At 39.1% G+C, this 25,200-nt stretch overlaps 1 protein-coding gene across 31 annotated transcripts in view; it reads left to right on the top strand.

Annotated features, from left to right (window-relative positions):
* RASGRP3 (RAS guanyl releasing protein 3) overlaps nt 1–25,200 on the top strand; it is a 99,077-nt gene that overhangs the window by 31,183 nt on the left and 42,694 nt on the right. For 5 of the 31 annotated variants that reach the window (XM_070574101.1, XM_070574097.1, XM_070574109.1 and 2 more), the window contains exon 2: nt 14,339–14,460. The exons of 20 other annotated variants lie outside the window; for them this stretch is intronic. The gene's annotated coding sequence lies outside the window, so the exon portion shown is untranslated. Of the gene's footprint in view, nt 1–5,517; nt 5,656–11,826; nt 12,110–14,338; nt 14,461–25,200 lie in introns of all 31 variants that reach the window. 6 more of the 31 variants (XM_070574096.1, XM_070574095.1, XM_070574108.1 and 3 more) reach the window with 3 other exon arrangements.

The following is a 25,200-nucleotide window of genomic DNA, read 5'->3' as shown; positions in this document are numbered from 1 at the left end:
CCCATGCCCCACCCCAAATAGCCAGCTTAGTGGTGATAAAACTATTAGCAGATTTGTTCATTGTGGCTCAACCTGGAAGGTTGATTGTCCAAGTAAGTTGCTGTTATTAATGGATAGAAACAATGCAATCCTTCCCTCCTTTTAGTCTGTTTGTTCTGAGCTGTAGAGAAGGGTCACAGGCCAGGGTACTGGGTGTGAGAGGGGAGGGAGGAGAGGTGTGCTTTCCTCTGCTGACTGGGGCTGCCTGCACCCACTTTTGCCCGGGGGTACACTTCTCCCCGACCTGCTTGCTGCCAAGCGAAAGACTGGCCATCTTACTTGTGGACTATGAACCTGCAGCCTTTCTGCGTCTTCAGCCAGAGACAGAGCCCTAGGAGAAACCCATTTCTTGAACCCTTCTAGAAATTTAACTTGGCTCTCCATCATCCTCCGTGTGGTTAAATGTCAAAGTTAGGGCTGGCGATGAGAAAGAGCACTGAGGAATACATAAGTAGCAGAGGGGTCCTTTGATTAATCAGGAGGAAAATTAAGTAAGTAGACCATTCATGGATATCATTGAGAAAGTTATCAGTGTTCTTTCAATGTTATGACAAGATTACATATTTTGAAGATCAAGCCATTTATGGTAAGAAGGGAATTTTTAATCTACTCCTCCCCTGCCTGATGCATCTAAAACCAAGCCTAACTCAAGAGTAGTTAGCCATATAGTCTGCTACAGCAGAACCACTGGAAGTTACCTCCTATTCTTGCTGCGAATTGTTTATTTTCATAGCAATTGGCATAGTCCAGCGGGCATTACATGGAAACACATGAGATGGACTCGAAATCGCAGCAGAGTCCACACGTGAGTTCACTACTCCAGAGCAGGTTTGAAGCAAAATAAAATGATTATTTTCTTGGGACCTTTTAGGATAAGGAGACAAATTTTGTGATGCAGCTCGTTTTGTTTCTTTGTTTTTGTCAGATTATGTGTGTTCCAAAGAACCTGTTCGCAAAGTGTTAGCTCCCTTGAGTCCCACTTTCCCTCTGTATAGACTGCTCATTTACAGTTCCTGGAGTCCTTGAGTTGTTTGAGTGTCACGTTCCTATTGTACTATGGGATTTGAAAGTCTTTGGGCTTTTTGCTCCTTCAAATGATCACAATAGTCCCTCTTGAGTCTGTGATGTGCAGGTCCACTGTGCTGTGATCTTTTTTTAAGCCCCTCTAAGGTATTGAGAAGGCAAGCTCCTGCCTTTGTACGGGAATTTTCTGGTATAAAGCACTTTCTTGCACTTTGCCACAATCCTATGAAAGACAGCATCACCATTGTTTACAGGGAGGAAACTGAGAATGAGAGAAAGTGAGGGACTTGCCCATGGTAATGGAACCGGTAACTGGCGGAGCTCAACTAAGTCCTCAGTCTTCTGACTCTGAATGATAGCTTAGAATTGTCCTTTGTGATCACAAGTGCTGTAATTTGTATTATCTTCTGATGGGCAAAAGGTAAATGGATGACTGATTTATGATATGCCGTCTCATGCATGTCAATGATGGTATTTCCAAACAAATGGATATTTGGCTTCGGAAACAGGGTCCGCTTAGTTACAGACACAATAGTATTTGCTTAGGGTAATATTTTTAAAGGAACTTGGTAGTTATTTTCCTCCCCTGCAGACCCAATGTGGTTAAGTTGGAATCATACCAACTATGGCATGATGTAACATTCAGCTTTTAGAAGAGATCTTGTTGTTTTTTGAAATTAAAAAAGTGCAGTCTGATGTCAAGTGTGCACTCCCCTTATCCAACAAAACCATCAGCATTCTTGGAAGTTCCGCCTGGTTACAGTATCCTTATTCTCGTGGGAAATAGAGTACTCTTAACACCAGGAACAGTGTCCACTGTGACCATTTCCCTCTGCAGATTTATCTACCCACAACTGAGAGAGTCTTAGCTTGCTGGAATAACAGAATCTTCACTACTGGTTGATTTTCTGTTATGGCAATCCAGTTCATTGTATAACAGCATTATCAGTATGTTGGCAAGGTCATGAAAATGACAGTGCATGACGCCTGATGATTTTACAGTGCCGCTGAACATTGTAACAGCTAGGGCTTAGAGGTGGAGGGTGGAGAAGCAAGTGTACAGCTTTATGACAATAACAGTTATTACAGTGTTTCTTTCTGCAGTAGCTTTTTGTGAGTATGAATGTGAAAGCTAGCCTTCTTTGAACTTAAAAAATTCTGAAAAAACGTTTAATTGATGAATCAACTCAAAGGGCATTTTTCCTTAGTGACTACCGTAATAGTCAGAACTTTCTGCACCTTTCAAGAGAACAAATTCAACTCAACGTTATGGAGGGTTCAACTCAATATCTGCATGATTTATGTCGCTGCCGATATCCCAACATCTTTGAAGTTTCTGTATGCTCAGATTGGTAATTTTATTTTCTGAAGGCTTCTCCATTTGCCAACTGCTGCCCTATCTTTACACTTAACTCAGCGTTGGTTTAGGTGGACCTGTCCCCACCCCACACAACGTTCCAAGACCCTTGCATAGATCGTTATGCCACTGACTTGCTTTAGTATCGTAAGTGTACTCAGAGTTTTGTCTTTGAATGTGTCCAGACATAATCTTTAACAGAGAAGTAGTAATGGGGAAAAACAACATGGAAAAACTAAGTTCATAGTTAATTCCAGAAACTTTGCTGCTGCTTAACTGTTTCAAAAATTGCAGACAGGTAACTGCATTTGAATGTGTGTAAGTGGTTTGAGTTGCTTCTCTTTTCCCCTCTAAGACATCTGTACTGTGGTAGAGACCTTAGCCATTGATGAACTGATCAAAAGGGAGGCCATGGGCTGGAGAAGAACTCGGGCAAAGAGGCCGTCATCCAGCCACAGAATCAGACTCCACATTTTTTTTAAAGAGCTGTTTGGTCACTCCTCGGTTTTATTTTCAGAAAGTAATATTTTTCCTTTCATCCAACAGTTCAAAATGGGTGGAACTAAGTTTCCTTGGAATCCTTTACACAAGTTCACTTGGGGAAGGTACCACCCAGAGATTCCTTTTTAGGAATTTATACACTCCAAACCAACCTGGTTTTACAGAACTTGTTAGACCTGGAATCAAGGAGCTGGGAAGGACAAATGTCCTTTTCCAGTCACACTCTAACAACTGTCCCTGTGACTATCAAAGATGAATGTTCTCAAATCTCAAGTTCATATAGATTTCTGGAATTCATAATCTACTCAAGAATTTAAAGCAGTTTTAAAATAGAACTGAATATAATTCCATATTTGGTCCTGGAAAACTCATACCATGAGTTCAATTTGACTGAACTTTGGATTCTGCTTTACTTTCAGTTCTGCTTTTTAAAAGTTGAAAGTATTTCATTTATGCATGGAATGAATGCCATTCAAAATCATATGAGTTGACAGGATGTTTTAGAGATTGTTATTTTTTATGGCAAGGACAGTGCTCAATCTGAATGATGGTGCTCAAGATTTCTCTGTAATCTCTTTCTCTCCCCAGTCACTCTGATTCTAAGATGAATCTGTCTCTTTCTATTTTCATTCTGAAGTAGGCATTTAAACTGGGTCTGCCACTGGGTAAGGAAAGAAACTGATGTCTATTTTCACAATACCCACAGGTAAACATTGTTGTTGATGTTACTGATGCTCTTACAGAAGAGAAAACTAAATTTCACCGAGGTTGGGTACCTCGCACAAGGTCACAGCCAATGAGTAATAAAGCCAGGATTCTAGTCTTAGTATGCCTGGAAACAAAATGCATGCCTTTTCTCTTAAACCACCCCATCTCACACTATATTTATGTTAAAAACTGTGGAAAGGGCAGTCATTCTGTGCAGTTCAGATTCTTCTGTCCTTGGCATGCAACTGATATTATGTCATGCCCAATACATAGCCGTTTCCATTAGAAGGATGCTGTAGGACAAAGAAACATCCTAGAACTCTGTGGACTCATGATTGCATTCTGCAGTCTCCTTTTAGGCCCTACCCAGAACACACTCATCCTGTTTTTATCGTTGAGATGTTCTCTTAACTGTGGTGGTCTCCACCTCGGGCAGGGTGCTCCTGCAGAGCTAAGCTTCTGGCAACACTCAAAAATCACTATAGTATCTTAGATGATGACAGATGTAAAAAAGGACCATGACTATAGGAACTGGCTGATGAACCAGCAGTGACAGTTTGCTTTAAATTATATTTGGTTTTTACAAAAAGTGACATAATATTGGCACCAAGATGGGCAATCATACTCACTCCATAAATTGTTTCTTGGGGCCGTGGTTACAGATAGATAAAAGGGCCAAGCAGACTTTGAAGCAGGACCAGTGGAACACGTCTCATTCTATTTTAATTCTCTATGTTTTAAAAGAATACTTCTTTCAAGCTCTCTTTGGAAGCTGCAGGGACTTTGGTTGACTTGAACCAGTGAGGGTGGTTTTATCGCATAAGAATTGAGGCTTTATCTTTTCACTTGTAAGGATGACTGAGAAATGTGTCATGCATGAAATTCTGCAACTATTTGGAATACTCTCTCACGTGAAGCTTGTGGAAGAGAGGCTAATATATTTGAAAAATTGTTTTGAGTTTTAATCCTCAGATTTGGAAGTTTTACCCAACCAAAAGTTATTAAAATCTCCATAAATACAGACTGGTTTATGGGACTCCTTATGTAGAAGCCAGACTTTACACTTAGGTAACAAAAGCAAAAGAAAAAAAATCCAAAATATATTTTCATACAAGTCATTTGGCAAGTATTTTTAAATACATTCTTTGTGCTGCATATTGCACAAACATAAGTAATGGCACAGACCTTACCCTAGGATATTAGCACCTAGATAAGCACATCAACATTTTAAAAAAATCATTATGACAATAATCTTACAACATACAAATATTTTTTTTATAAAACAGGTTTGTACAGAGTTCTGTGGAAGTCTGAGAAAAGGAGATGACTGTATCAGAGTGAGTCAGGGGAGGTTCCTTAGGGTTGGTGACACTTGAACTGGTTATAAAAAGATACGTAGTCAAGAAGAAAAAACTGTGCTTTTGGAGACTCCTTTCCAGGAATAACATGTAGCTTTGTAGAGATGAATCATAGGGTACATGTTGGAGGAGAGATTGGAGAAAAGGCTCAAAAGATAAAGTGGATCCAGATGGTTAAGGGTGATGCTTGCCTTTCTGAAGCATTTAGATATTTTTGAAAACCATTTAAAGTTGAAAAAATATCTTTTTATTATAGAAAATTTCCAACATATATAAAAGTAGACAAAATAATTTAATGACCTCCCATGTATTCATTACTTGACTTTAACAATTTTCAGTGGCCAATCTTGCTTCATTTATGTTGCCACCCATGTTCTCTTCTTCTCATGTGTTTTGAAGCAAATCCAGACATTTCATCATTTCACCTGTAAATATTTTGTTATGTATTTCTAAAAGATAAGTTCTCCTATGAACTCCTTTGTCATTAATACATCTAAAATAATTAACAGTAATCCTTAACTCTTATTGAAGTTTGTCAAGTAAAGGAGTGAATGAATATATTTGCATTATGAAAAGAAAACTCTGGAGGCAACGAGGTGAACAGATTGGAGAGAAAAAATACCAGAGGCCAATAGAAGACTCCAGAGATGGATGTGAAATAAGCCAATGGTAATGGAGAGGGTGGAAGAATTTTCAGAATATTTAAAAAGCAAAATTGATAGTTTTTGAGAGCAATTTAGATATGGGAGTGAAGGAGAAGAGGGAGCTGAGGAAAATTCGGAGGTTCTAACTTGCATAATTAGTGTATGAATATGCCATTAACTGATGCGGTGTGGGGATTCCTTGAAAAGCAAGTTAGCCTGGTTCTTCATTAGCCAGAGATGATTGGAAACAAATCCCAAAATATCTTCCTATTACTCTCAAACAAAACTCTGAGACTTGGACCATTTGGAGTAATTTTGATTGCTCTTCCTTAAGAAAGGCATTAACAAAAATTGGAAAACATCCAAAGAATAGCATCTAAAATGCTCAAGGGGACTGAGCAGCCACTTGGGCAGGCTGATAACTGAGATCTCTTCAGTTTACATATGATTAATAGTTACAAAATCATAAAGGCTAATACACATGACTTATTCACCAAATCCCCAAACACTAAAGGTTTGAAACATGTGCATTTAAAATAATGGAAGAATTTTTTTTTCATACTTCATGATAAAAATGCTCAACAAACAAAAACGTTGAAAGAATTGTATAGTGAATATCTGTATACCACTAATTCAGTTTTACCATTAACAATTTGTTATATTTTCTTTTTTCACACATCTACCATTTATCCATTACTCTATCCATCCATTGGTCCATTTTTTTTTCAAAAGAAGTTGCAGACAGCAGTACACTTCATTCCTAAATACTTCATCATACATATCATTAACTAGAGTTCAATATTTGTTTATACAGAATTCACATTTTACACAAGAGAGATTAAATTTATACATTTATTTTGCTACAAGGAACGGCTGTGATTCAAGGAGGATTAACACAATTCATGTTTGATTCTTACCGGGTTATTTATGAAAACGAGAAGCTGTTTGCGAACTTCTTGATCCTCAAAAGTTGTTGCCATACAGAGCAGCCACTCCCTACCACAAAACAGCCTTTGAGGCATTGTCAAGTATTGACTTGGCAAAACCACACGCCTCTCAGTAAATGTTTATTGAATTCGAATGTGATGAAACTGACACCCAGAAGCATAAGCTATCTGCCAGTAAGTGATAGAGCTGGTACGAGAACAAATCACCTCTAATAGTTTCACACTGAGCATGACTCTCTTCCTGTAACAACACAACATAGTGAATGATTTATAAGTAAAAACTGAAACACAGGCAATTCATTCTACAAAAAGTCATCCTGAGATTTCGCAAGAAGAGCCAGTATTTGGGCACTGGGAAAGGAGGTAAACTGTTCTCACAAAACAGAACTCTGTCTTCACATATTGAAAAAACTGTGCCTGTGTTCATAAATATTTATCCTCTGACACCCTCCAAAAATGATTAAAACAGCTTATGATAAGCAGCAAAAATCAAATCAAATCAAACCAAGACAATTAACATAGGAATAAAACAAGGGCCCAAATATGCCAATGTAGAGTGAGGGACAAGTTTAAACTTAGAAAGCTCTGAAACGTTCTAAATTAAGCCAAATTCTGACATGTTAAATCCTGCCAATTAGCTCAAGAATTGAAAATCAAGCTGAGATGACGTCTAGAAAGTGCATGCATTCAAATGTTTTTGTTAATGAAGATATCTAGGATTCATTTAAAAACTGAAAAATTCAGTCAAATAGCCAGGTATCTTCCTATACAGAAGGCAGACATTCTGATACCAGGAGAAATTTTAGGTGTTTGATTGACTTTTCAGTTTTTATTTTGATGTTATGACATCAGTCTATATCAGCGATTCACAACTGGGGGCAATTTTACCCTCCAGGGGACATTTGGCAGTCTGGAGACATTTTCGGTTGTCCATACGGTGAGGGGGGCAGGCATAGGGGTGGGAGTCGGGATGGAGTACTCCTGGCACTTAGTGGGTTGAGTCCAAGAACGCTGCTAAGCATCCTACAATGCACAGGAGGGACCCCCACGACAAAGAATTATCCAGCTGAAATACCGGTAGTGCCAAGGTTGAGAAACCTTGATCTGTAAGAGTCAATCACAAATCTTACTCTAATATGCCTTCCAAACACTCTATGTGATTGACACATGCCATTTTTTCTCGTAACTGCTGTTAAACAGTAAGTCGTGAAGACCTAATGCACTTAAGGAAATACTGCTGTATCAGCTCCAGGGCAAAAATTAACTGTAAAGTAACTAGTTCTTGTGAATAAGTTCATGAAAGTGCAAGCTGAGTGACTCGCATCACAAGCTGGCAGCACGCTTTGGTGTCCAAGAGCATCAAATGTTATCAGGTGACAATACAGACATTTAACTAGCAGAAAAGTGTTAAAATGAACTAGAGCCACATTGTTTACTGGAGCAGGGAAAAGGATCATTAGATCCTAAGTCATGGGACACTTCATCCCAGGACTTCTCCCTCTGGGACTTGGGGAGCTCATTTTTCTCTTCTTTCCTCTTCAAAAACTCAGGAATGAGAACTGAGGATATTGGAAGCAGGTGGATTGAATGAACTCCTGCTGCCAACCTGATGATTATATGTCTCTGATTTGTGTTATTTCCCTTCATCTTCCCCTTACTAATTATGTATACTCTACTGTGTTTGCAAACATGTTCTCCTTCTTTCTTTATTCTTGTTACAACTGGTACCCTCTCATCTTCGGTTATCCCCTTCTCCTCCTGCGTCTTTAACTTCCTCTCTACTGGATCATCCTCATCAGTGTACAGATATGTTCCAGCAACTCTCACCTTACAAAAATAGCCCTTGATCCTCACATCCTCCGCCAAGTTCTCTTCACCTCAATCCCAGACAAACGTATTCGATTCGTATTCTACACATGCTGCTGTTTTTCTTTACCTCCCATTTACTCTTCAGCTCACACCACCCTGCCTTCTGCCCATAGCTCCACTAAAGCTGCTCTTGTCAAGGTGACCAGTGACCTCCTTGTAGCAAAAATTTTTTAAGCAGATAGTTTTCCACCCTTCTCTTATTTCACCTCTCAGTAGCATTCAATCAGCTGATGGTTTCAACTTCCATGAGCACATTCTTCTCTTGGCCCCACGGCATAACATGCTTTAAGTTTTCCTTCTGCTTCTCTAGCTCCTCCTCATGAGGCTTCGCTGCTTCACGTCCTCTCTCTGACCTCTAGAGGTTGGAATGCCCAAGGCTTAAGGGTGGACTCTCTTGTCTTTTCTCTTTATACTTTCTTCCTAAGAGATCTGAGCCACTCCTGTGGCTTTAAATGCTATTCACATAGGGATAACTCTCAATTTTAAATTCAATCTCAGATCTTTCCTTGGAACTCCGTTGATAAATAAATAAAAATTTGTATCTTGAGACCTGAATGCAGGAGTTTCACAGGCATCTCAACATTAGCACATCTTAAGCACAACCCTAGATTCCTTCCAATATACCCACTCTTTTCAGCCTGCCAATCTTCTCCAATTCAGTAAATGGAATTATGATCCAGCCAGCTTTCAAGCTTTACATTCTCCCACATCTTTCACTAAATTAATCTCCAAGTTTTAGCTCTTGGCTTAAATATCACCTCTTCAAGGAGATCTTTCCTTACCACTCACCTAAAATAATCCCTTCTGTCATTCTCTATCTTAGCAGCCTGTGTGGGTTTTCATTCATAGCTCTTATAACAATTTGTAATTATATATCAATTTGTCTGTCTACGGGTCAGTTCCCCTCACCAAACTGTACACTCCATTGGTGAGGGTCCTGGTCTGTTTCATTCACCACTGGATACCCAGGCCCCTGCATAATGTCTGAAAGGTAAGAAGTATGTGCTCAGTTGATATTTGTTGAGTCAATAAAGGACTATTTAGATACTGGGCCTAAAACACTTTTTTTTTCCTGCCAAGATAAGAATTAGTCCATTTGTTGTTAGAATCATACTTTTACTTATATTAAAAGATAACATTTAAACACCAGCTGGAAAAAAATAAAATATTTAATAAGTGCTTGTTGATTGATGGGTAGATTGATTAACCAATAGAACATTCACTTAATTTCTTTGTATTCCAATTTGTTTATTTATAACATAAAAATAATACCATTAACTCTCTTTTTCAGAATTATGTCATAGGGTGAAGTTAGATTCTTGGTCTTTAATCTCCTTTGAAGAAAGACATTAAATACATACAAAGTCCCATGTGAGATGGTGCAGAGATTACATGTACTACCAATGTCCTTGGCCTGAGGCCTGTGCTGCACTAATGTCTGAACTCTTGTGGTTTGTGAGCTGACCAAATCTCATCAGTCTTTATTGTTATAAGCCCAATGTAAAGGACACTATAAGACAGTGTTTTTGTGAAGTGGCTAGAATTATATCATTGTCTATGCAGCCTTGGAGCCCTCCCCTCGGCTGCCCTGCCCAGTGGGGAAGTGCCATACGAAGCTGGTGGACAGCACGGCACAATGGCCCCTGGCTGATGGTGTCTGGCCAAGGTACTGAAGGATGACTGAGGTGAACAAAGTGGCAAAGGAAGCAGCTTCACGGGGAGCAGTAAGGAGTATTGTCTCTAGATAGGGTCATAGATGCCTCTGCAAAAAAGGAAACCCTTATATTTGTATCTTGGATGTTCAGTCTGAGGCCGCCCTTGGACTCTTGAGAGGGGGAGAAAATTTTAGTGTCTCAGATTTTTCTGCCTAAAAAGCTGATGGTGAGAATCAGCGAATGAGGTTGTTTTCTCTTTCCTTTTGCATGGGGCAAGTCCTTCTGTTTTAAGGTATAAAAATGATACCAGATGGTGGAACCTCAGGGAATGCTGATTTCCTTTTGTCTTCTTCTCAAATTCTCTGGGACATTCAGTCTTTGTGCATTCGAGTAGTGTTTGGCAGACTCCTTTGAGACCCTGGGAAGGTTGTCCATCTGAACCCAGGGACCTCTTTCAATATCTTTCAAGCATTTAATGAGAGGCAGGTATCCCCCTGAAGACAATTGTCCCATTTTGTAAAGTAAAGACATGTCTCCCCACAGTTAAGATCAGAGCCACCCAAGCCCTAAACAAACCACTGGGAATATGGGAAGGATTTGTTTCTTAAAAATTAGCTTACCCCATCCTTGTCCCTCTTGAAAAAGCTGCTCCTGTCTGGTGTGGGTGGAATTTGAGGATGAAGACAATGGGAGCTATAGTTTGCAAACTATTTGATCCCAAACCTAGGAGACCGGGGCAGAGTCTCAAAGCCTTGCGGTGAGCAAGTTTAGGAGTAAGCTTAGACTAGGGCAAGGGAGCATGTGCAGGTCTTTTCTGGAAGACTTGAGAAGCCAATGTTTCAGTGACAAAAGGTAACCCATAAAATATATAGGGTTCCATGTGACAGGAGTAAATGACTAGACAAGGTTCATGACCCAAGGATCAGATCCAAAGAGCCAGCCATTTGTGCCAAGAGCCATCTTGAGTTCCAAGGCTCCACCTTCTTAAGCTTACCTTTACCAACACGTCTTTGCCCATCTCAAAGCTACCCAGAACTGCTTCAGATACCCAGCACCCCCCACCCAGGGATTTTAGCTTTTTGCTAAAACCTGCACTATCATTTTAAACCCCTGAATACAAAAGTTATTTTGACAAAGGGAGATGATTAGGGTAGAATAGTTTTTGCAAAGTCAAAGAGCCAAATTCCTTGAAATCAGATTGGTGAGAGGAAATTTCATGGCTGACAGCATATAGCTGCTTCATTTCTCCAAATCTAAATGCCAAAAGGACTGCTTCATCTCAGAAACCTTAGACTCTTTAAAGCAGATGCATTAGTTCAAAATCAGCCTTCTGACATATGCACTTTTTATGTCCCAGGGACCCCAGTATGAGTCTGGATTCTATGGAAGCTCACTGTGTTGGAATATTTCCCTCTCTTCCACTAACTCACTGTGTAAACTTGAGAAAATGATGTTATCTTTCAGACTCTGGGGCTCTGTTTTATAACATGAGATCATTAACCTGGTAAATAAAAGGTCCCCTTGAAAAGTGGAAATGTTCCTTGTCTCTCCTATTACCACAGTCTCTTTCTCTATTAGAATCACAGAGTTTCCTCTGAGTACACCAAAAAAGCACAATCAGAAGACTTGAATGAGCAAGATGATGAAATCAGGTCTTTAGAGACCAATCCTTGCAGCTGCACTGACCAGTAAATAACCCTTCCCTGGTTTCTGGTTTCTTTTTAGAGTAGTAAACAACAACAAAGGAAGACTACCAGCTCAACTTGTATAGTCGCTAATTATCCAAGTGACTCATTACCTAAGTGTTGGAAATTATCCACAGGAAATTATCTCGAAAAGTCCAGAGGGATGAGTACCTGTGATTTATTCAAATCTGGCATGAAGGAGTAAGTTGTTACTAGTTGTAGTCAACGAATCCAAAGCAACATAGAGAGGAAGTGGGAGAGAGTGAAACTAGATACGACAGTGTGTGGAATATGAAAATGCGTTTGCCTCTAAGCACGAGCAGGTACGTATGTTTTTTAGAGACAGCCCAGTAAACACTCCATTTTCCCTTAATCTTTCCAGAATCTACAAAATAAAGTGTTGAGAGGGCAGTGGCATCAAGTCCCATGCTCTTTGGGAATCATTCGTGAATATGTATTTTGTTGATTTTGAGAGCTTTCTGTGAAAGAAAACCACAAAAATCCGAGGAAATTGCAAAACTTGGAGGTTATCTAGACACTTAAGCATATTGTAAGTGGAAATAAATAATAGTTTATTAGCCTAGCCAAGCTTGACAAATGCTGCAGAAATGCCCAAACTTTCTTTCTTGCTTGGGGAAGAGGTGAAATTTGTCTTGCAATTTGAGCCTACTTTTTGAATGAAAATATACCAGAAGGCTTAAGCATAGTAGCTGTCTTGTGATTCTTCCTTGTTCAATCCAAAAATAGTAACATTCTGGAGATCTGCGTGTTGAAGTCTCCTCCTTAGCTTTCACTTAGCATCCAAGATGTCAGCAGGCGACCTGACGAGTCTGAGGTAGGGATTCACAAATGTGAATGTCTGCAGGGCCAGGAAGATCCCATAATGAGTGGGATTAGTGATTAGAGATATGAAAAACTCTCTGTCTGAGACAAGTGCTGTTTCTCATTCCTCTTAATTCTTCTAAGCAAGAAAAGGCACATAGTGGGACAATAAATGGCGATGACACTTGGCCTCAGTTTGGGGAGACAATAGAGGTAGTGGGACTTTGGGGGACCAGGAGGCCTTTGCTGTTGAGCTCCGGTTAGATGTTGCCCCATTGGGATGTAGCCCTAAACCGGCAGATCAATTTTCCCACAAGAATCTGGAAAACTCGATTTTTTAAAGTCTGGATTTGTACATTTTTACATCTAATTCTAAATTTTTGAAACTTTGTGAGAGCCAATCCTGTGCGGACCTAACAAAAAAATGCATCTACAGGCTAGATGTCCAAGAAGTCCAAGAAGTCATCGTTTTGTAACCTGTGGATGATGAGTGAGGAAGAACTTGTTAACTTGCACCAACTTCAATTTGGAGAAAAAGCTAAGACTTGTGGCTTATTATTTGTATGTCTTTAAATAGGCATGCATGTCTTTATAAAGAGAAAAGTGTTAAAAGAGAAGGGCATTTGACAACAATGTTTATAATGTTTGAACAACCACTGTACTTTTATATTTAATTGCTATAGCATCAGAGCCAGAATTCTTGGTTATTATGGAAGCATAATTTTGTGTTGGGACCCACAAGCACATCTATATGAGATGTTGCTGATGTCAAGCATATGGCGTCTGTTCAGTCATCTTGCTGTGAATATGATTCTCAATAAAAAAACTCATTGGAACGATTCCAATTGCTCCATATTACAACAAAGACATGGCCATTTGGATACATCTAGATGACATAAGGAATTTTCCAGTTTTTATAAAATAGATGTTTGGCACTTTGTAGACAGCACATTATAAAAGTAAAGACATCCTTATCCAAAAGCAAAATTAAATTTTGGAAAAGGAACTATAATACTTAAAATACAAAAACGCTTTTACAAAACCTGGGTTCCTCACACACTGCTTTAGACGCGTGGAGGCAATACATTTTGGGTCTTGAACACTCCTTGATTATTCCGAGTAAATACTGCTTCAGAGATTCCAGTGTTTTTTCCCCAGTCATTGATGTTTTTAGGGTGGCTTTTTGTGTTTATCTCCCAAACTATATTATTATATTGTAATAAGTCAAGCAGAGGTTCAAAAATTTTCATTTGTATTTTTCTGTTTTAAAAATGCCGTAAGTGATTTGTGTTGCATTTAGTAGTGAGGAAGTATCTTTTTAGCTGAACGCTTGGTGAATACTTTCAGGTTTCATGTGATTAATACTTAAAGAGTGCTAAGATAACTAAATAAATAAATACTTGCCCTGTTTCTTGGACTAAAAATTGGAAGCAAGTGTTGAAAAGAAGCTACTAAAGATGAGATATTGTGGTGAGATGAAAACTGGCAGGGGTCTGAGACTGTGTTAACATGCAGACTTGTGAAATCCCCACAAATTACCACAGAAGCTGATGAGGTTCACCTTCTAATTTTAGTGCCCAGCTTGGTTTCACTTACTATTTCAACTCTTCAACGTCCTTATTGTGACTAGTAGATCCATCAGCAAAACTTTGGGTGGAAAGGCTTTTGTGCAATATCCATTCTCAAGATTGTTGTCAGGGACATGACATGCGTTTATTTCCATTCCACAGAAGAGTGAATGCAATGTCCAGACTTGGATCCCCTTCCTGACTCATTAGTTCACATGAGCGACTACTGGCATTTCTATATGAATCTGCTGAAACCTCCTGGGCTTTAAGCTCTTTGGTGGCACGTAAGTGTCTTTGTGTCCCCTTAAGGACCTATCTTATATGCTTGATAAATATTTCTTTAAAAAATAGATTGTAGGGGCTGCCCGGTGGCTGAGTGGTTAAGTTCACGTGCTCCGCTTCGGTGGTCTGGGGTTCACCGGTTTGGATCCTGGGCACGGACCAATACACCACTCATCAGTCCATGCTGTGGCAGCGTCCCACGTAGAAGAACTAGAATGACTTACAACTAGGATATACAACTAGGTACTGGGGCTTTGGGGAGAAAAAAAAACCAGGAAGATTGGCAGCAGAGGTTAGCTCAGGGCCAATCTTCGTCACCAAGAAAAAGCATACCTTAAAAACAAACAAACAAAAATAGATTGTAACTGATCAATAAAAATATAATTGAATAGGTTGGGTTTTACGTCTAGAGACAGCTAGTTTTATCCTCCCTAAATAATGAACACGACAGAGTAAGAAGTTGATTGTAGAATCTTCATTCAGGAAAATATGGGACTAAGGTACATTTGGTAGAAATGGGATTTAAACTACTTCTTATTTCATGACTCAAATTTCTAGCCTATATCTTTTTCCCCTTTTTTCTTTCTCTCTCTCTTTCTCTTTTTTCTTTCTTTCTTTTGCAAAATGGGTATAAGCAGGTAAAATATATGTGGCCTATGAGTTTGAGAGAGCTGACATAAATAGGAATCATTTTATCCCTTGTGTAGAAGACACTTTTTGGTCACTTAGGAAAATAATAATGGTAGCCAACACTTATTTAGAGTGTACTATGTGCCACTTAAGAAGTACTTTACTTGTATTAACTCATTTAATTCTCATAACAATCCTACAACATAGATACTGTTATTATCCTACTATATAGATAAAATTACAGAGACACAGTAAGATTAAATAACTTGCCCAAGGCCACACAGCTGGAAGGCGAATTTGATCCCAGTGGTCTGGCTCTAGAGTCCATGCTCTTAACCATTAAACTGTACTCAGAAAAGAACTCATAGAATGAGTAAAATGTATAAAGCCTACACATACCCACAAGGAAGGGCTGCACTGGACTGTCACATGGACCGTCACAGAGCCTTTTCGTTCTGATGCTTAGAGCATGGTGGTGCCTCTCTTCCTCTCTCAGTGTTTGTTGAGTGAAAGAATGCACACATGCATACTTTAATTCCAATTTTAAGACCTCACCATTAGGTTAGCATTCCTGCTTTTTCATATGTCTCTGCCTTTTTCAGTGTCATTTTCTTTCCTCTGCTCAGAGCAACCCCACTCATGCCTCGAGGCACAGCTTAATTCTATGAGTTGAACTTGTTTTTACTTCTTTCCTGACTCTTTCTTAATGCCCTGCATCATAATTTCTGTTCATGTGTGCCCCTCTTTAAGTCCTAAGGCCTCTGGGATCACAATCTAGCCTGATATATTACTTGTAGCTCTGCCATGGGTTAATCACAGTGTTTGGTGCACTAATAAGAGTTTACTAAATACATAATAAAATGACCAGAAGAAATACGCAAGTGCATTTTTATTCTCTTTAACATAAATCTGTAATAATAAAAATCTGGAACCACATTTTGAAATTCCATTATAGGCATGTTAATATAAAAGGAGTAAATTCATTCAATAATCAAAAGAAAAAGTTCAAGACAAGAATAAGTTTAGAGAAGAAAATTGGAGAAGAAACAAATTTGAAGTTTGAAGCCCATGTTGGAAGAAGAAGATGGCAGAGAAAGATAACCATATAAATCTATCAGACACACTTCTGTGTTGAGGGCTAGAAAGACAAAAGACACAGTCTGCTTCTTAAGAAACTACTAGGGAGACAGAACCAGTCAGTAACATAAATCATACAAAGCCTAAATGAAGTCAGAATGTTGAGCGCCAAGTCTGCCTGGGACTTTGGGGAGGGAGGAGGAGAATTCAGGGAGACATTTGAAAAGTAAGTATTTGATTGCCAAGCAGACATACTGGGGGGAAGGGAGACGTTCTAAAAAATAGAAACAGTATGTGCAAAGCACAATGTCTTAGTCAGTTCAGGCTGCTATACCAAAAATACCATTGACTGGGCGACTTCAACAACAAGCCACCCTCATGACCTAATCGCCTCCCAAAGGCCAGGTCTCCAAATACCATCACATTGGGGATTAAGGTTTCAACACAGGAACTTGGCAGGAACACAAACATTCAGTCCTTTTCACATGGGCACTGTGAAAAAGAAGTTCATTATATAGCAATAGAACACGTGGTGTAGTAAAGCGGAGGTGAGGAAAGGGGTGTGAGGGTATGGATGGACAGAGAGTGAGGGCCATTCATGACAGGCTTTGTATGCCATGCAAAGGACTTTAGATTTTAATAAGACACAATAGGGAACGGTGGAAGAATTTTGAATAGGGGAGTTGTGTGATCAATCTGATAATTTGGAAAGATTGATTTGGCACCAATAGAGAGGAGAGAGAAACGGGAGGTGAGAGTCGATCTAGAAGCCTGATGAGTAAGCATTGCAGTGCACCAGCTTGAACCCAAGAGTGTCAGTGAAGAAAGGTAATGCCAGCTTGAACCTAGAAGCGTCAGTGAAGAGAAGTGGAGGCATATGAGAAACAATTGAGAAGCAGATGATCAGGCTTGGATATGGAGGGATGGTGACAGAAGGTGCTGCGAAATCTTGGGTGAGTCCCAAGTTTCTGGCATGGAATATTGGGAGGCATCTTGAGCCATAAATTAAGGAAGGCAATATACGAGATACAGCAAGTTAGGAAAGTGAACAGGATATATTTTTTAATTAATTAAAAAATTTTAAATTGAGATATAATTCGTATATCATTAGAATCTATCCTTTAAAGTATACAGTTCAGTGATTTTTAGTATATTCACGAGATTGTACAACTACCACTATCAAATTCCAGAACATTTTCATCATCCCCAAAGCAAACCTTGAACTCAGTGTAGTCACTCCCTATGCCTCCCGCCCCTTGGACCCTGGCAATCACTAATTTACTTCCTGTCTCTATGGGTTTACCCATTCTGGATGTTTCATATAAGTGGAATTATACAACATGTGGCCTTTTGTGTCTGGCTTCTTGCACTTAGCGTAGTGTTTTCAAGGTTTATTCATGTGTAGCATGTATCAGTACTTCATTCCTTTTTATGGTTAAATAACATTTCATTGTAGAGATATACTTCATTTTGTTCATCCATTCATCAGTTCATGGACATTTGGCTTGTTTCCACTTTGGGGCTATTGTGAATAATATTGCTATGAACACTTGTGTACCAATTTTTGTGTGGATGTAAATTTTCAGTTTGCTTGGGTATATCCCTAGCAGTGAATTTCCTGGATCATATGGTAACTCTATGTTTAAGTTTTTGAGGAACTGCCAAACTGTTTTCCAAAGTGGCTGGATCATTTTACATTTCCATTAACAATGTATGATGGTATATGAACACTTACCCAAAAGTTAAGTAAATCTTGTCCAAAGTCACACCTTAGTAAGTAACAGAGCTAGGATGTGATCTCCAGTGTGCCTGGCTCCAGAGCCCACTCTGTCCTCTACAGTACACCACACAGCTGGCCGCCCTTTGGTTTGGAGTCACTGACATCGATGATGATTGAAGCCATGGTTGTGGATGAGTTTACCATGGAGAGTTTGAGGCAAGAGGAAAAGACCAGGCATGGAGAGCTGTGAACTCTCGGTGGTAGGAGAAAAGTCTGCACGTGGACTGAGAAGGGGTGGCCAGAGGCACAGGAGGAAAACCAGAGAAGAGAAGTTGCCAGGAAAACCATCTGAGGGGAGAATTTGACAGAGGGTGTAGTCAGGAGATAACACAGAGCTGCTGAGCTTTAGTGTAACTTCTGCCAGAACTTGGTGACTTCTGCCAGAGTGGTTCTGGTGAGGTGTGGGGGTGGGAAGTGGAGGGAGAATTGGACAGAGCTTGGTTTTGGTGGTCTGAAGGGGGATGGAATCGAGCCAGCAAATTCTACTTGACGGTGAAGGATGGGGAGACAGGAGACATGGCCAATAGACAGCTGGTGTTTTTCATGTTTTTTTTTTGTTTGGGCCAGAAAAGACACCTCATGTTTACTTAAACTGCTAACAATTTAGTTCCAATTTGTTAATTCCTCCCTTCTTTTATAACTGTACCAACAAAATCCTTATTTCCATTCCTTCGCCTCCTCTCTTTAACAGTGGACTTTTGAAAAGCTGTCTTTCTCTTCCTCTTTCTTTCTCCTCCTTTGTCTTTCTAGATCTACTAATGAGCAAAAAGTATCCATCAGATTCGTGTATCTAGGAGTCACACGATTTGTGAAGGCTAATTTGTCTTCTAAGGAACCAGTACTATGAACCTCTAAACTCCTTGAGAATTCCAAAAGTTCTTTTCAGCACTTTTGACAAATCCCCACCATATGTAACGTGTCCTCCATATATAATATGCTATTGATTGATTTATAATATTGTTCTAATGGGGAAATATATTCTAAATTCTGAATAAGCACTTTACAAATATAGTTTGGAAATTTCATAATTTTCGGACTTCCTTTTTCTCATTGTGCTTTGTACTCTTAAAACTTTTTTCAAATGAATTTTTTTTTTGTTCTGCTGAGGAAGGCAGAGTAATATTATTTCTCTTATGTTAAAGATGATGAAAGTGAACCTTAGAGAATTTGAATGGGACCTAAGATACTATTGAAATTTTCTAGTCATCTACATTTTCTCTTTTGTCAATATGTACTGTGATTTCTCTTCAAGAGTAAGGTGAAATTAGTTAATGTCTTAGAAGGGAGGAAGAGAAATGTCAGCACTTCTTGAGATTTGTTTTCCTTCTAGAGAAAGGAAGAAACATTTGCTGGAGGAGAAACATTTGAAATAAAATAGAATGACAAATTTATTAAGTGGAGCCTTCTCATTGTGGGCTTCAAGCTGTGTAAATTTAACTGAGAGTACAGAAATAATTTCAAAAGCATATTTTCCTTTGGTTACTATACTTTACTTTTAATTGGTTCCAATAAAAAATCTAGCTCCAAATCTCTGATTCAGAAGTAATTTCAAACTGAGACTTTACCATCCTATAAGAGACTACTATAAACATATCGGTTTCTAAACAAGAGGAAGATGTTTTTACTTAGATGATAACATAGTACAATTTCATTTGTAGAAGAGAAATTAATATTACACCTTCAAGCAGGTCTGTATCTAGCTATATGAAAGTTAGCATTAAAATAGTGTAAGAAATTTAGCTTTTAAAGCTTATCACTGTCAATAGTGAAATTGGATGGTAAGATGAATAACAACAATAATAATAAAGCATTGTGCAGCCCCCATGCTTGTCAAGGTGCATTCATTTACTTAAGCTTTTTATTAATCCAAAGACAATTCAGAACTCAACGCATCCTTACTTGACCCCAATCATTTTACCATCATCAGATCTTGTTCTAAGTGTTGTCTTTTGTGCGTTCCTATTCTTTTTTTAAGTGAGAAGTTTCTTGATAGCAGGTGGGTGATATCTATCCTGTGCCCAATTCTGGAATCATGCTCAGATATTTCCAGCCACTGTTCTGTCCGACACCACTGAATTTAGCTGGCATTTTCTGTTTTAGTTTCGTGACCCATAAAACTTAATATTCTTGGGTGTCTCCTCTTTTAGGAAGTCTTCCTAGATCTTTTCAGTTGAATTCGGTCCCATTTCTGTGCTCCCATAATGTCCTGGGCATACATTTATGACACTGGACTTAACAGGTTCATTGTTTTATAATAACCAGTTTATAATCCGTCTTCTACATAGGAATGGGCCCTTGTGAACGGCTCTTTACATCTCCAGCCTGTAGCACAGGGCTTAACATTTAATAGGCATTCATTGGCCTTTTTGCTCAACCAAACAAATTCCTTCTTTTGAGAGGGTGGAGATACTTTTGAGGGCAATCTTTCATTATGTTAGTGCTTCTTGTTGCATTCCTGTGAAGCAACTTAGAACTCAGGGTTTAAAACCCTTTCCTGACATTTTCAGAGACAGGCAGCTTCCACCCCTAGAACGCAGGTTAGAGAGAGATTTTGTATTCCAGGCTGTGCCTTCTGTTCACATTCTCTTGCTTCTTAGAGGTTTTCTGTGTAGTGTCTTCACTCTGTTGGAGTTCACTTTGTACAGATTCTGTCCCCTGAGATTGTTATGTGGTCCCAGCAGGAGGATCTCTAAGGGTTTTACTTACTCCTGCCAATTATTGAAAATGTCTTCTTGTTCACGATGGATGCATAAGGTGTGAGCATGTTAGTGTTGATATCAAGTACTGAACGGAGGTCAATAACCAGCTCAGAGTTCATCTCACAAGGCCTCCTTGCATTTTTTGGGAACAGTTAAGTAACAAGGTTTAGCTGTATTTTATTTATTGCTGGATTTCTGGGGTGGGGTCTGGCATCTCAGAGTTCTTTGGGTAAAGCACTCAACACAGTGACTAACACAGGAGCACTAAAAAAGATGACTTCCTCCTCCTCTTTCTCTTCCTCCTTCTCCTCCTCCATCATTATCATCATCATCAAACTCACTCTGAAGTAAATGAACAGTCAAAGAGGAAGGAAGCGACTTTATTTCAGAGGATTTGGAACAAGGTCCTTCCAGAGCATTAGTGCCACAGACAGGGTTCTTGTGAATATAATACTGGCATCTTCAGGAGAAGAAAACATTGACCTTTAAAAAAAATCATTTTACCAAAGTTTAAGATTTTGACTTCTGAGGAAAACATTTCCTAGTTCTGGGTTTTATTTTGGGATATTATTTACAATTTGAACGTTGGAGTTGCCGTAGTAGGTCATAACCTTTCTGTGTGGTTGCACATGTTGAGCTGGAAACTATCTGATTGCAAATATCTGATATGTGTATATTTCAGTTCTCTTTTGTGTTCAGTTCTGGCCAAATGCTAGGAAAATACCTCCTTGGTTGGACTTTGGCATTTCATCGCATTTATTACTAGAGCTTCTTCAAGACTTTCATTTTTCATTCAGCTCGTCAGGAAGCTCTAAATAAGTTAGTTTCATCACCAATATTAAATACCAGTAACCAAGAAAAAATAAATAAAATGCAGCTTAACCTTGTTACTTAATTGTTACCAAAAAATGCAGTGAGGTCGTGAGAGATGAGCTCTGAGCTGGTTATTGACATCTGTTCAGTATTTGGTACCAGTGAGTCCCTGAATTGTGAGGCTTGCTGTAATAATGATGGTTATTCATTTTCAGACAATAGGCCAGTGATAGCATGCTTAGAAGCTAAGCACAGGGAATAGTAAACATTTGTTCTAGACAATGCCTAGAAATTGATCCAATAGGCAAGCCTTAACAACAGCTAAAATTTGTGTGGTAGTGGAAAAAAGACAAATGTTTGGAGTCATATGGACCTATCTTTGCAACTTAACTAGTAACATGATATGGACAAGTAATTTAACCTCTCTAGGCCTCAATTTCCTTATCTATGAAATGAGAATAATACTTAGCTTTCAGGGTGTTATAAGATTTAAACATAAAATAGGTAATTTTCCCAATATTATGTCTATCACATTATATGCCACCACCAAGTAGTATATGTAGAGGCTATAATTACTTTGTTTTCTAAAATCCAGGAGAACATTGATTATTAATACCCCATTAACTTAGTAAAACCTCTTTGCAGGAAAAAGCAAATAAACAACAACTAGAAATTTAAAACCCAGGGAAACGTCATTATCACATTAAATAAACCCATCCAAGGCAAGAATGAAAAAAATTACGTTTAGAATTGAGAATTATAGTATTATCCATGCATACTCCCTACTGTCATTCTTTTTTTGGTGAGGAAGATTGACCCTGAGTTAACATCTGTGGCCAATCTTCCTTTCTCTCTTTTTTTTCTCCCCAAAGCTCCTCAGTACATAGTTGTATATCATAGTTGTAGGTTCTTCTGGTTCTTCTATGTGGGATGCCACCTCAGCATGGTTTGATGAGTGGTGCTAGGTCTGCATCCAGGATCCAAACTGGCGAACCCTGGGCCGCTGAAGTGGAGTGCGCGAACTTAACTACTCAGCCACGGGGTGGCCACTGGGGATATTGCTCCACTATCCATAAATGTGGGATAGTTTATTCTCTGGATCATCACTATGGCCCATTTATAATGTTTTAACTTTGCTTTAAGCACTAGGCTCATTTCCTAACCTCATACCATCCCAATTGGTTTGTGGTAGAAACAACTGTGACAGTGCTGGTAATGAGACTGTGATGGAGCACACTGGGAAAAGTAACTGATTGGAGGAAATAAAATAGATATCTATCTTCAAAGAACTGACAGGTGAAGTTGAAAGAAAAAGAAAATTAAAGTTAAAACAAGACCAATGCAGAAACACCCAAACAATACTAAATATGAAGAGTGAACTGAGAAAAAACAGTAATGTATCTCGCACGTTTTATGAGATTTTTGAAGGTAACAGATGATGAGGGCATTGGAGAATGTGTCTGGTGGGGCAGAGATCCAGAAATCCTGGCTGGCAGGGTAGAGAATGTGGGGATGGTGGCTGCGGTTGTAATTGCCAGAATGAAATATCCTGGATCAAGCCAAAGGGGTGAGAGGTACATGATTTTTTTATTATTTCATTTCCAATGTGTCTATCTTCCTCTTCCCCATTTCAAGCAAGGCTAGGTGAAATGGGAGCAGGGATCCATGCCATTGGGAAGAAACCACCTTGCAAATGCCAACCATGCTTTAGCTCAGAGGTTCATACTTATGGAAACCATGTGTAACTAGACTATAACAGCAGAAACTCAGAAATGTCTGCTCCATACAGAAGAAACTTGCCATATGACCTGTTCTAGAAAAGTTACCTTGAACAGTTTCAGAAACATGACACAAGTGAGAGGTGTAACAGCCCAAGGAACAAAGAACGCTAAACTTCTCAAAGCAAACTCCAGAAGAAGAGATGCATCAGCCTTCTACTCTGGATGAAGATAATCCTAATAATTCTGGTGTCTTTCTTCTGTTATTCACAATATCTTTTGCATATTTTCTCCTCTTGATAAACCTCAGACCTGTCCCCATCATACCTTCCAGGACATGACCTTGACTCCTTTTCAGAGTAAGTAGAGGTCACCAGACAAGAACTTCCTGGACTTCTTGCTATCAAAAGGACAAATCTGCCCATATCTGTACCCATGTTTTCCTCTTTCCTGCTGTTACAGTGAAAGAGATGACCCGCTACTTTATCCAAGGAAATTTTTCCACCTGTGCATGAGTTTATCGCTCTTGTCCTCCCAGGGACCTTGTTATGTGGATCAAATTCTCTTTCTCCCGTCCCTTAAATTCCCCTTTCTACTGATTCTTAGGACTTAAATATGCTCAGGTATCAACCTAGAAGTCTGTAACAGACATCCATAAGCTAAGTCAGCATTTCTCCTTGGATATCTCAGACATCTCCAACTCAGCATGTCCAAAAGTGAACTCATCATTTGTCCCCTCCCTGCCATAAACTTCCTACTCATCCTCCCTCCCCTCAATTTCTCAGTTTAGGGGAATGGCACCATAACCCAACCAAATGTCAGGGTTTATCCCTGATTCCTCCTTTCTGCTCATTCCCTGTAGCCAATGGATCAGCAAATCTTGCTGGATCTGTCTTCAAAATATATTCTCTAACCAACCACTTCTCTCCATCTCCATGGTCACACGCTGGTTTAGACAACACTCATCTCTTGTCTGGACGGTTATTATTGAGTACTAACTGGTTTCTCAATCACCAGTCTAGGTCTTTATTAATCTATTCTCCATACTGCAGCTGGAGGGATCTGTAAATAATCCAAATATGATCCTGCCACTCTCCTACTCACCTTTAAAACACTGGTTTCCCATTGCCCTTCAAAAAGTCCATGCTCCATAATCTGGCTTACGATACTGTTCCTGAGCTACTCCTACTGACTTTTTAGTCTCATCTCTTGCTGCTTTTAATACTTCAGTCATTCTAAATGTCTTTCAACTTTTCTTAATTGCCATCTTTTCACCCATTCTTTGCCGAACAAAAACTCCTCTGGCTTCTAGACTGAATTAGTGCCCCGTCCTTTCATAAGATACTTTTATAATTACTTGTTTAATTCTTTGCTAAAGTATATGAGCAAGAATCATGTCTGTCTTGTTCGCCAATTTGTCCTCTCTGCTCACCCCCAAACTCCTCTACCAGTCATTCTAGTAATTTGCATAGTATCTGGTGTCTAATATATCCTCAGTAAGATTTGTCAAATAAATTAATTATCTTTCAGAGTTTTGTTATCATTTCTCTTACTGAACTCAGTAGTCCTGATTTCCCCCATGGAGTCTCAGAGAATATAATCACAGCACTTTCAAAATCTCATGTCTATGGTGATGAAGGGAGATAAGCTTAAATGTTGCCAGAAGAAAAAAATGCTGTGACATCTTAGTCATTAGTCCTTAAAGTTTAAAGATTTGTGATAATTACCACTCATTTTCACAAAGGATTTAGGCATTTAGAGACACTCCCTTGTCTCCATATGAAGGTCGTATGAATGTAAAGATATACACGTGATTGTTTATATATAAAGACAATATCTGCCATTAGGTGGGAAGAGTCTTCAAGGTTTTTTGTTTGTTTCTTCTTGCACAGAGATAATGCTATAGACAAGACTATCTTTGGGAGTTCCTATGCGGCCAATATCATTTTAAAACTATTTGTTGAATTCTTACTGGATGTTATATTTCACCTTATAAATCCTTCAATCCTAGAGCCAGGAGCAACC

Source organism: Equus przewalskii, chromosome 14 (assembly GCF_037783145.1).
Source record: "Equus przewalskii isolate Varuska chromosome 14, EquPr2, whole genome shotgun sequence".
Lineage (NCBI taxonomy): Eukaryota > Metazoa > Chordata > Mammalia > Perissodactyla > Equidae > Equus > Equus przewalskii.
This window is presented reverse-complemented; position numbering and strand designations above follow the sequence as displayed.